The sequence below is a fragment of the Lissotriton helveticus genome, chromosome 9, assembly GCF_964261635.1.
Source record: "Lissotriton helveticus chromosome 9, aLisHel1.1, whole genome shotgun sequence".
NCBI classification, from domain to species: Eukaryota; Metazoa; Chordata; class Amphibia; order Caudata; family Salamandridae; genus Lissotriton; species Lissotriton helveticus.
This window is the reverse complement of record NC_136070.1, coordinates 890,895,405-890,908,009: the sequence shown is the minus strand read 5'-3', so window position 1 is coordinate 890,908,009 and position 12,605 is coordinate 890,895,405. Positions and strand designations below refer to the sequence as shown.

The window sequence follows — 12,605 nt, the reverse complement described above, 5'->3', positions numbered from 1 at the left end:
GGTGCAGGGATAAACAGGGGGCCACCATCACCCATTGGGGCCCTGCTGGGAGCCTCCAAAGTCAGATTCGCACAGCCTTTCTGTGTCGGAAAGACCGACACAGAAAGGCTGTCAGAATCTGCCATCGTAATCCCTCAGGCGGAAAGAGCAACCCTTGGGATTACAGGCCCCTTTATGAATGGCAGATAGGTTCTCTGAATGGCAGAAGCCATTTGGAAATCCTGTTTGGGTTAATTTCTGACCAAACCCATCCAAATGGGTCGGTCGGATATGAATCCAAACAGGAGATTACATTGCCTTAGGAACGGCTCCAACCCAGGGTCGATGCGGTTTCCTATGGCATCATCATCGGGCCCATATTATGTGTGCAACTGAGGATGGATGGGTGAATTGAGAAGCATAGAATGCTGACACTAACTACTGTTATTTACCTGTATTGGATGTTCAGTGGCAGGCACAAGAAGCAGACAGAGAGAGTAGGTGTGCTTGCCTGGGGTTGCCTGGGCTTGGTAACGTTATGGGAACAGATGTAAATCTCCTTTTCCCCACATGCTATCAGGCGTTAACACCTGTTAATTGCCTTCCCTCTTATTTTGAACCATTTCCTTTGTCTCAACTGTGGTTAACGTCCTCTGCATAGAGCTTTAACGTCTTTTAATATGGCTGTATTATAAAACACTCCAACATTTTTCAGTACCGCTTCCAAGTTCAAGTAACTGAAGCAAATGTTGATGGGGTGGGGTGGGGGCGAGGGGGATCTAAGGTAGTACCAGTATATATTGCTAGAAAAATGTCAACTTAGTTTGGGATTCTGAACTACAAACCTGGTCATTTAAATACTCTACTGCACTTAGTACAACCCTTAGTGGCTGATATCTTCCTCATAGTAAGTGCCATAGTTTTCAGTGCTTGGGTGGGCCTGGCTTAAAGGTAACATCATAGTTAACCTGGTAGCCATTGTTGAACATGTAGAGCTTGTGGTCATTGGGGTTGTAGCTCAGACTCTGCACCGTTTCCACTACCTTGTCAATCATGATGCTCAGTCGCCCTTCTTGGGTTGTATTTGTGTCATACATGTAAAATATCTCTTCTCTGCGGGTGTTCACTGTCCTGGTGGCATAGAGGACCCCGCAGATCATGAATGCATTGGTCACCCCCGGCTTATACTGAGAGGTTAACCAGGTCCCCTCCACGTCCAAGGAGGTGGCGTTCAGCTTACTAATGACAATATTGCCAACATTGGCTTCTGTGGAATAAATAACCCAAAGCCCTGCTTCATCAGCAGAGAGGTCTATATCCTGCCATTGAACTCAAGCATAGGAAAAACGGTTGGTGTGGGTGGCATAAAGGAGAGTCTTGCCTTCATATGTATTAGTCCCTAAATTGAACTTACACAGTTTTCCTGTGCCAAAACAATTGTAGTACATAGTATTATTGTACAGGACCATACCGCTGCCTTGGCCCCAGTTGGCATTCGGAATAGTCTTGTCTGCTAATGGTTTGTAGATCAGTAGGGCATCAAATGTGGGATGCAGGCGAACAGATTTCATGGACCGAACATCTGTTTCAAGAGTGGCAATCCAATAGATGTCCTTGTTGTCGGTGTTGACAAAGGAGTCCTTTCCCCAACCACCACAATAATAACTGGAGCCTCTGTAGTTCAGTTGCACTACAACGGGCTTGGAGACATTAACAAAACTTCCATGATCGCAGGTACCTGAGGAAAAAGAAAAAAAAAAGAACAATAACATTTTTGTAGATGATTTATCTTTGTGTCACATAATTGACCATCAAAAAATCGGGAGTCCATTTATCATACCTATATATTGGCTCTAGGATTATCGTTCTGTGTTTACTATTATTTACTCCATCTTGAAGACTGTTCGGAGTCGATACTCTGGTCACTATATAAGCTGAGGTCGATATTTTGACAGCGATAAAGTGGTACAACACTGTTTCAAGGTTTTGACTTTACAAAGTTGAAGGCCTTTCTTTTTTTCTTTATCTAGATATAGCTTGCTCCTTTAATGTATGTGTAGTATTCTGGGATTAGTGTTTATGTTACTGCACTTCTCTGCATCTAGCTACTCAGCCAGTGTGAGTGTTCCAGGTTAGAATGTGAGTGTGATTGACATGCATGGAATGCTTGTGTGACTGGGATGAGGGTTGGCAGTTGGAGTATTTCTAACTAAGCTGCAGCTGCCCATTAAAGAGATACAAGAGCAGCTCTTTAAATAGATGCCATAGATTTTTATAATGACCTTTAACTCATTTTCCCTGTAGCTCTCAATGTTGGCCATTTTAGGAAGTCAAGACCTGGCAATGTTTTCCTAAGTTTGGATAAAAGGGGTACAAGAGTTTGACAAATTTCATGTTATCTGGAGTGGTTTTCCAATAGCCTTTTCTCTTTAACAAGTTCTGATTTAATTCTCACTCCCAGAGCGATTGTGGGTACGACAAGCTTTTCTAGTCCAAGTTTTTCTTGGCATCCTGGTACTATGGTCAGGAATTTACAAAAGGATAAAGAGAAACACAAGTACAGGGATGCAACTAAGAGGTATGGACAGGATCAGCTACTCTTTCCTGAAATATGGAAACTTGGGAGGTTTGCACTTATTCTAAATTTGATCATGATTTGGTCACCAATTGCGTTCGTTTTTAAAAAAAAATATCCTACTACCATAGTATTCCACAAACACCTCAGTAACACATGTTTCTCTTTTAAGGAATAATTATCCAGCTGCTTGCTTTTTAATAAGAGTGAGTCTTAGTTACTGTTATATTCTTTAATCGTGTATCACCACCATTATTGCTCCTGCTCCTGCTAGGAATGTAGAATGTTCGTCCAGAGAGAGTTCTCTTGGAAGCAGGAGCTTACATTTGATGGTGAATTGGCTGCTTGTCACAGGTAGTTACTGGTAACTTATTAAACGGCCTTTATTTCACTTTATCTGAGGGGAACCATTACCAAAGATCCCTATCTAGTGAGTGACACTTGTTTATAATTCTTAGAACTTCATAGAATGTCCAAAAAATACAGTTGTTAATATTGACATTTTAGTTCTCCAAAATATTCCCTCTGAGTGAAGAGAGTCAAGAGGGTAGATGGGAGGACAACGTGAGAGTTGGAGAAAAATTAACATGATAAATTAGCAGTAGTGGCAGTGCAGCAGAGGCATCTGATGGAACAAGCTCCTACATCAATCCTATACTGGCATCAGCAGAAGCGTTCCAGCAGCCACCCTGTCCCAGGCATATGGTTGCACCATGGTGACTCGCAGAGTGCGCCAGACTGCCCCTAAGAAATAAGGGAAATGTAATATACTCTGTGCACTCCTGGTGGCTCAAGGGGTGATTACCACTTCAGCCAACTCTAGGTGGTGACTGTGGGATGAAATAGCAAATGTAAGTAAAGAGGTGGGGAGCCAAGGCAGAGGAGGGACCACTTACTGAACCTCTTTCTTTCTCCATTGCTGTGTGATAGTGTAGAGTTCACAAAAATGTAATAGAAAACTCAGGCACTGAGAGAATTCTTAAACACTCTGAACTCAGTCATATGGATTGACCAGAGAATGGCTGCAATTGAAGAAGCAGTGAAAAACAAATGAATCCAGGCACCAATGGTGAATGAGGCATGTCCCTGTTCATCTATTCTGGACAAATTCCTCTAGGTACCACACATTATGCATTTAGTTCTAGACAACTGCAAGAAGGGCATATCAAGGTTGGTCAGCCAGGCATCTAATAATGCGACCACAGACCACCGCCACCCCAAAAACAAACCTTGCAATGAATATAGTACAAATAGACACAAAACCAGCAAGAAGAGAACTGGTAGCAGTAGTAACTCTACAGAAATTAGGTCAAATCTCAGACTGGGCAGGTAGCCTTTGTTCTTACTTAGGCTAAAATTCACCAAGCGAAAACAATACACGGAATATGGCAGGACAGAGGGTTCCCGGAGTGGCTGTCACAGCTTCAGTTACAACTGGGCCATCAAATATGTCAATCCAAACCAAACACTGCAGTTGCCACAACAGAAGGAAAACCACCGCCTCCATGTATGTTTTAATGTATGTTCCAACTATAAACACACAGCTCCCTTACACCAAAAACTCCTCAACGTCACCCTGGACTTTGACTTACAAAGGTCTCCCATGTGATAAACAGTGTAAGCTACACACACATATTAATAGATTGCCCACAGGCCAAAGATTGACGCAGGCTTCCAGTTCAGAGGCAGTTGAAGGAGTGACATCAACCCCCACTAGCAGTAGAATCGATGCTGCTATATACAACTGGACCCCAAGCATTGGCTCCAATTAATACAAGCATAGACTTTGTTCCACAGGAATCCAAGGAATGCCAATTTCAGTGTCAACATAATCCCAAATGGGCAGCTATGCACGGGGTCCTTGGAGGCAATCCCGCAGACCCCTGAGATGATCTCCTGCTAAAATGGCCAAGGCAGAGGCAAGACTGGCCACTACTGGTGACTGCTCCAGTAACCATAGAAACCCCCTGTGGGTAGTGTCCCAGCACAATCACACCATTATGCACAACCAACAATCAATTATAGGATGAATGTCAGCAAGGGAGCTGCGATGGCCTAAGCTAGCGGCACCAACCCCATCAACTCTGCCACTTCACTTAAACTGCAACCCACCAAATACTGATGAATTGCATCTATATCAGCAGAACCAGTATGAACTAGGAAAGGCTCTCTACAATGACCTTCCTCAAATAAATTGTACTCACATCTTGCATCAATTCCAATACTTGAAATTAGACTCAGAACACACCTGAATACCAAGGTGAATCAAATGTATCATGTCCTCTAACACCTCAGCCCATGTAGCACCTCCAAAACAAGCCCTATAATAGGACAGCCCACTATTACCTGTCAGTCGCAGCAATGCTAAGCACTCTATATAGCTCAATAAAGGACCCCTTGAAAAGGTGGCCGTGGTATTACCCCATTATACCAATCCAGGGGAAATTATGACATTCTAAACAGGGGCAACATCCTTAAGCTGGCCAATGCACTGTCAGGTCCACTCCAGATAACATTGAATGACCTGGTTAGGGTACGCTTTGTGTCACACTAGCCCCTCGGGGAAAGGGGCAAACTCTTACTCTGTGGCGCAAAACGCCATAGCGGTCAACATTCTCAAATACACTAATGTCTTCTTAAAATTGGGATATAACAGTCAACAAATCCCTTACTGAATCATATCCTTCAATGTCTAAGAGGGGGTCAAAATAAGGACCAAAGCCCATTATCTAAAACAGTGCTCTGCTATTTTCCAGCTTTAACAAGAGCCTGTTGTCCTTTTCTTCCCCCTCCTTTAAAATACAAGCTAAAACAATCTGAGTTCCCCTGTGGCAGTGAACCAAGAAATTGTTGTGGAAGGAAAGCCATTCCTGGGGAGTCAACCTATGCCTGACATGCAGCCTGTAATAAAACCTATTCCTCCAAACCCACAGCACAAGCCCAGGTGGGATATTCCGGATACTGCTGGGCAGCCAAGCATTCAATTAAAGAAAATACGGCGACTCCCCCCCTCCCTCCCTCCTGTGGCTAAATACTTTCAACTACTTAGCTGGAGCATAGCTGGACTGGGCAAAAAGATGGAAGACAGGAACTGGGCAGCCTACTTTAAGATGCAAGACATCTGCTGTCTGCAAGAAATATGGGCATTGGAAAATTATGCCCTGGAGGGTTTTCTCTCTTTCAACACCCTGGCAATCAGGCAGCCAAAAGGAAGAGCTAAGGGTGGTTTTCTCATCTGGGTAAAAGCCAGCTTCACCCACAAGCCTAAAATAATCTATTTTATCGTAAATAAGAACATTCGGGGGCATATTATCTAGTAAGTGGCGGTGAGAGGCGTTAATCGCCTTGGCTTAACACCTCTCATCACCACTTCGGAAGCGCCAGGCTGCATCATATAACCAAGGATATGGTGCAGCCTAGCGTTTTCCCCTGCGATGGTGCTATGTCTCACGGCAACGCCAACGCAGGCACCCTTGCACCAGAGTGCAAGGGTGTCTGCGAGCAGGGAGGTTTGTTTATGTACAGGAAGGTGTCCCTTCCTGTACCTAAACAAACCTAAAATGTAACTTTGTAACTTACACATGTAAGGTACAAAATTGCATTTTAAAAAAAGGTTTGTTTGTGTACAGGGAGGGACACCTTCCTGTACATAAACAAACCTTGGTGTTAGGTCCTCCGGACAGAGAATGTACGTAAAGGTTGCACGAGCACCCAGTATATAAGTATGTGGGCCGCAGCAGAAATAACCACACAGTCAGGCACATTGGTTGTGGTGTATCGATCTGACCCGGATGTCAGGTCACGGCCTCCATTTATTGCTCCTCACATTTCCCCTGGGCGATACCATTGGAACTCTGACCAGAGACTACTTAGGAGGACACCCCTCATTAACTAACCAACATATGGTGGTCCACACAACATAACACTTGGCATTTTGCTTTTTTCATGTGTGCTGCAGAAGGCAGCACACATGGAAAAAGCAAAAGCGAGGAGAAATGAAACATTTCTCGTCATTTCGCCACCTTAAGACCAGGATTTTCCTGGTCTTAAGTTCGACGCTGCCACCTATTATCGCCTCTCTTGATAATAGGTGGCAGGGTCGAAGTGAATGGGTGTTGCGGTGGAACGCCCACAGAAACACCCACTGCATGCCCCTTTCACGCTAATTTAAGCGGGAAAGGGGTCCTATTACCAAGGCAGCGTTAAGCCACTTAACGTTGCTTTTAGCCATGTTATGTGGTTTAGCGCTGCCTTAGCAATAGGGCGCTGACCCTATCGCCACCAAAACGTCACAAAAAGTGATGTTGTGGTGGCCATAGGGCTTTGGTAATATGCCCCTCAACAACTAAAGCTGAACAAGGGTCCTTCTGTAGTGAGACTGGTGCTCATGTGCAGTGCTCTGATTCCCGATTTCTCTGGTCTAGTTTGCGCTATATGAAACTAAAAAAAAAAGGGTAAAGAGGTCATATTCTCCTCAATATATATTTACCACTACTGTGTTTGAAGGAAGAAACATTGGTGTTCTTAAACTCCCTTGACTAGTTGCTCTCCATTTTTGAACAAGATAGACGTACACACATTCCGTAGCTGGACAAGAATGGCAGGGGAGCAAAGAACCTGACCAGAATCATTATGTTATGTGGGAACACGAACACCAGTCTCCACCCGATCTTGTAGGAACAAACAGTAATTGAAGTGGCTATGCAAGGGGCTTGCCACCTCCCACATTCAAGGCTATAGATCAACAAAAAAGGCAAACAATTGAGCACAATAGTCCTCGAAGGAGGCCTGAAGCCACACCTTGTCCGAAAAACTTCAGATTACCGCCCAAAACCCATCTATCGTGCAGGGAAGCAAGCATCATTGATTACATCATGGTAAATGTAGAAGCCTGGCATCTAATTGCTGACATGTGGGCTGAAGAAAGAATAGAAAGTGATCATGATCCTCTTTAGCTCATGTTTGATCTCTCAAAAGTCCCTGTTGAGACATGGTTCCAGGCAAATCCCTCACTGCACTGCAGCCTGATCCGGAATGTGAATAGGAATATTTTTTCTAGAGATGTACCCAAATTGAAAACAGTTGACTTCTCTTCCAGTCCCCAATGGAGTGAGCAATATGTTTCTCTGGGCATGGAGGACTTGGCATTAGGGCCCATGACGATTGAACACTTCAAGCAGCTGTTTAAAGTCACAAGTGTTATGGGCATATTAAGGAACCAGGGATACACAACACAATTTTCTTACCTTGAGTGGTACGACAAGGAATGCTTTAAAATGAAAAAAGTACTCATAGCAGTCCTCAAAAATAGAAGGATAGTTGCGGGGGGTGAGGCATAGCTGCTGGAAGCCAGAAGGGAATATAAAATCCTCATATGATATTAGAAAAGGAACCAGTTTACCAAGGCTTTGCAAGCCCTACAAGCTGCAATCGATCAGAAGGATTCATAGAAGTACTGGGAAATTATTCATTGGGGCTGCATAGAACTTTCCAGAAACTTGGAGGCCAATATAAGGCCCTCTGGATGGATTGAGCACTTTGCTTTGCTATATCAAACGTCTGTAGAGATTGAAGAATTCACCATGGAAATAGGCCCTTTTGGTGATCAAAAGACTATAAACATACATAAAATGACACCACCCCAGTGCAATCATGCAGAAGATGCATTTAATAAGGCAGAAGTAGTTAAAGCCATTGAATACCAAAAATCGGCAAAGGCCCAGATAAGATCCCAGTTGATGTGTTTAAAAGCACTCTTGACGCCTGGCTGGACCCATTAACCTTGGCTTTCACGCCATATTGGCAGAAGGGGCGGTCCAGGACTCCTGGAGGTCATCAATAAAAGTGGCAATTCACAAAAAATGGAGGAGAGATGACCCCCACCTATTACCGTGCTATATCTCTACTTGGTGGCGTAGGTAAGATCTCCGATAACTTGCTACTGTCTCGTTTGCAGTCTGTGGTGGATAATACTTGCATCATATCTTATCTTCAGGCCAGATTTCATAAAGGGCAGAGCACAATTGATCAAGTATTGAAACTGTACATGATCTGCCTAAAGTACATGGTCTTATGAAACTATCACCTCTTCTTGGTTTTTATAGACCTAAGGACAGCCTTCAACAGTGTCAACCAGCAGGGGTGGCTCTAGGCTCATGGCGGTCCTGGGCAGGGAGCGTGGGTAGGGGGCCCCGGAAGAGGGGGTCCAGGCGGGGCGGAGCCCCCCAGAGCTTAGGAAGGTGTTTTAAGGGGGGGGGTCAGGGTGTTTGGAAGTGGAACAGGGCCTGAGGCCGCCAAATCCCTGCCAGGGGCAGCCACGCAAATATGTATCCATCCTCAGAGTATTATTATATTAAGGATATATATTGGTGTGGCGGCCCCTGGGGTTGGCGGCCCTGTGCAGGTGCACAGCTTGCACATGCCTAAGGCCACCCCTGCAACCAGTCAAAGCTCTGGAGTACCCTGGAGCAATATGAAGTCCCCAACCACCTACTGATGCTATTAATGGGGCTGCATATAGGAATTACAGCTACAGTGAAATATAGGAGCAAGGGCAAATGTATAGATACGTATATATATATATATATATATATATATTAACGCTCAAACTCTCCCAAAATCCTTTAGGAAAGAGGCAGCACTCGCGGACCAAGAGTAAACCAAAGTTTAATTAGAGGGAACAGAAAAGCACAGACGCGTTTCGGCGTGAGCCTTCGTCAGTGTGTCATTCATCCACATCCTGCAATCCATTATATAAACAAACAATTCGTGAGCATTGTCATGGACATAGGACTATACCCCTTAAGGCCACTATGGGCGAGATCTTGGAATGGTGTTCTAACCAAATAGGGGTCTTTTATAATTTGAACATGGAGTTATCACGTTTGAAAATATATATACAGGGAGGAGTCAGGCAGGGCGTCGTTCTAGCCACAGTCCTATTCACTATCTATTTTAATGGCAAAGGGAAGTTTCATATCAACCATGGCCTTGACGTACCTAAGATGGAGAACAAGTTAATTCCAATACAAATGTTTGCATGTTCGCAGGTGATGTGGTTATTGTAGCCTTCAGAGAATTATCCTTGCAACGGCTCATGGAAGGGTTTGAATCTTTTTGTAAAAAAGGTATCTAACTATTAATACAGAGAAAACAAAATAATGATAAACATGATAATAACCAGGATCTATGGGAAACCCATTGAGCAGTTAAAAACCTATGACTGCTTGGGTGAAGTTTTCCCCTCACCAGGGCATGTACAACATCTTTTATAATGTCCCTGCTAAAAGTTACAAGTCACCCCACCCCTGGGCACGTGGGGGCGACCTTAGGGGTGGCTGATATGTAAAAATAAAATATATTACCACTTTGGAGGTACCTTTAATTCCAAAGTCGAATTTGCATATAATTATACCTAATTACCGTATGCCTTTTTCATTAGAACACAGGCCCTGGTTAGCAGAGCCCAGGGCACAGTCAGACTCAGTTACCACCAGTATAAGTAAAAGAATGGGTGTTATCAGGGCAAAAAGGATGACATTCTCACAGGAACCCTCATGTTACAATATCCATCATTGCCAGAATTAAAACTGACTTTATTTTCTGCACCTGACTGGCCACAGTGGTGAGTGTGAAGAGGGTATCGCTTGGGCATGGCAGTCCCCAGCCCAGGCGGCTAGTAGCCAACCAGTTCCTTTATCCATTATTTGTGCATATGCAGCCAACGTCTGCAACTAGCCCTGACTTGCAGCTCCTTCTTCACTGCGGGTGGAATTGGATACAAGACCGTACATGTTTCTACTAGACATAGGCTGTCTGTCCCTCTCAATCTGTTAAGAGAAGGTGGACCAAGGTAATTAAGCAATGTGCTTTCATCTCATCTTTTGAGATGCAGTTCTTCAAATACATTGTTAAAGTTGTTAAAAACCTGATATACCTAATGATAGGCATTAGGGTTTTGCAAAGCAGTGTAACTGCACAAAATGTAAAAAAGCAACAACAGTTAGTGCTATATTTCAGCTTGAAGTGCATCCTGGCATCCATTTTGGAAGTGAGGATGCTTTTATCGCTGAAAGTATAGCCAAACAAATCATGCATTGCAAAAAGCTGCCACTTTCTGATCGTTCGTGTTGTTCACCTGTTCTTGTGCTAAATTATATACACAAATTGCACTTAATTATGCAATGTGTTATGTTATGTCTATTTGTATAGCATACATCTACCCCGGAGAGCGTCCTGGTGCTGCAGCAGGAGCTGTATGGGCCAAAGCAGGGACAAGGATAGGTGAAGAGCCAGGTCTCCAGATTTATCTACATGGCATAATAGCGTAATTTGGGGAATTTCAGGTAACGTGCAAAGCGAAGTTACCGAAATTATACAAGATTAGAACAGCATAATTGTAATCTTACTTGGGTCTAAATACCTCTAGAAGAACTTCAACTTCTAAGAATAGTTGCTAAGTTATACATTTTTAAACAAAGCAGAAAATTGTTCAAGAGGCAAACCTTTGGAATTTCCTCTCAAAGTCTATTTGACATTCATGTAATCATCTAGCTTCGAAAGCAATGAAAAGCTATGTTGGTTTCTGTCTGTTACTGCAATGAATCCTTGATTGGCACACAACTGCTGTCCAAAGCATACTAGAATAAATCTACATAGCTACAACAGGCAGAAAAAGACAATTATCAGGAGATTTGAATGGAGAGACATTGTGAAAAATCATCAGAAAACGTAAGGAATATTCATAAGACTGGGGGCCTGATTACAAGTACTATGGTCCCAAGATCGCTGGATCCCCAGCAGTTTGACCGCCCGATTATGACCATGGTGGTCAGACCACCACCATTGCCAGGATCCTGAATCCTGCGGTGGCAGCGGTGGGGAAAGCTGCAGGAAATGGAGGTAGTGGTGATGCAGGCATCGCCGTGCTAATCAGGACCTGCATTTCGGCCAACCTTTTCATGGCAGGGACCGGAACATGAAAAGGTCAACGCTAAGGCTAGGAAGGGGCCTCAAAAAGGGCCACTGTGTGTTTTAGCTTTTTGGGCATTGTGGCTGGAGGCACATGTTGTGCCCCCCTAAGCCTGCACTGTTGTGCGCACACTGTGTGCCATGCACAACATGGTGTATGGCAACAGTGGCATTGCCTTCAGCCTCTCTCTGTCAGCCGAAACATGCTGCTGCCGAAGACCACCACCAGCACACCGCTAGCCGGGCAGTAAGCTTCAAATGCGGTGTTCGGGAACTTGCTCTCCATGCACTGGAGTCATGCTAGCCTTGCTGATGAGGGGTGCAAACCCAAAATCGGTCGTAGGATGCTTGTGATAGAGCTAGTTTAATCAAGATTAGGCATCGCTCTGTTTTGTGTTTCAGACAGACTGCATTTAAAATGGCACGCAGATTTTGGTGCATGTGAAAACACATGGCACATGAAACATGAAATGAGGCCTAGTCAAATGCTTTTTAAAAGTGGCACTTTTGGTGCATGCAAAGTGAAAGACATGAAATGAGGCCTGGTCAAAATGCTTTCAGTCTGAAATGCTTTCATTTAAAACCATGCTTAATTAATTTATCATGGATGTTAATGTGTTAACTCACTATAGAATGTACATTTCATTTAGAGAATGTTTTTTTAAACTTTTAAATTAGCACATAATTGTGCTGAATTAACATGCGTTTTTGCAGTGTAGAAAACTCGTGATTTCAGTGGCCTCTTTAGCTTTGAAGATAAGCATGGAATGTGTGTTCTCTCCTCCCAGCTCCTTTCCCTTGTAATCTACATTCCCTATTCCCGTCTCAAGAGACGTTGGCATTGTTGCATATTTAGACAATACATATTCAGTTCATAACACATCTTCTGTATAATATGTATTAATTAATCAACCATGCACCAACACTACATGTGGGGCAAACACATTTTGCATGAAAAGCTATCTAAAACATTAGAGCATGTTGCTATGAGTATGTATTAACTGTTTGCGCTTTGATAATTTGCACTGGTGCATGTTTATGCTATGTTGTACATTGCACATTTTGGTATGTTGTGCACAGA

The 12,605-nt window shown here is 43.7% G+C and overlaps 1 pseudogene across 1 annotated transcript in view; it reads right to left on the bottom strand.

The window, feature by feature from the left end:
- Window positions 1-885: 885 nt before the first annotated feature.
- Window positions 886-12,605, bottom strand: part of LOC144783315 (olfactomedin-4-like) — a 33,805-nt pseudogene continuing 22,085 nt past the window's right edge. Inside the window, exons 5-6 of the transcript XR_013601428.1 lie at window positions 9,735-9,740; window positions 886-1,717 (exon numbers count right to left, since the gene is read on the bottom strand). The product of XR_013601428.1 is annotated as an olfactomedin-4-like (transcript). The remainder of the gene's footprint in view (window positions 1,718-9,734; window positions 9,741-12,605) is intronic.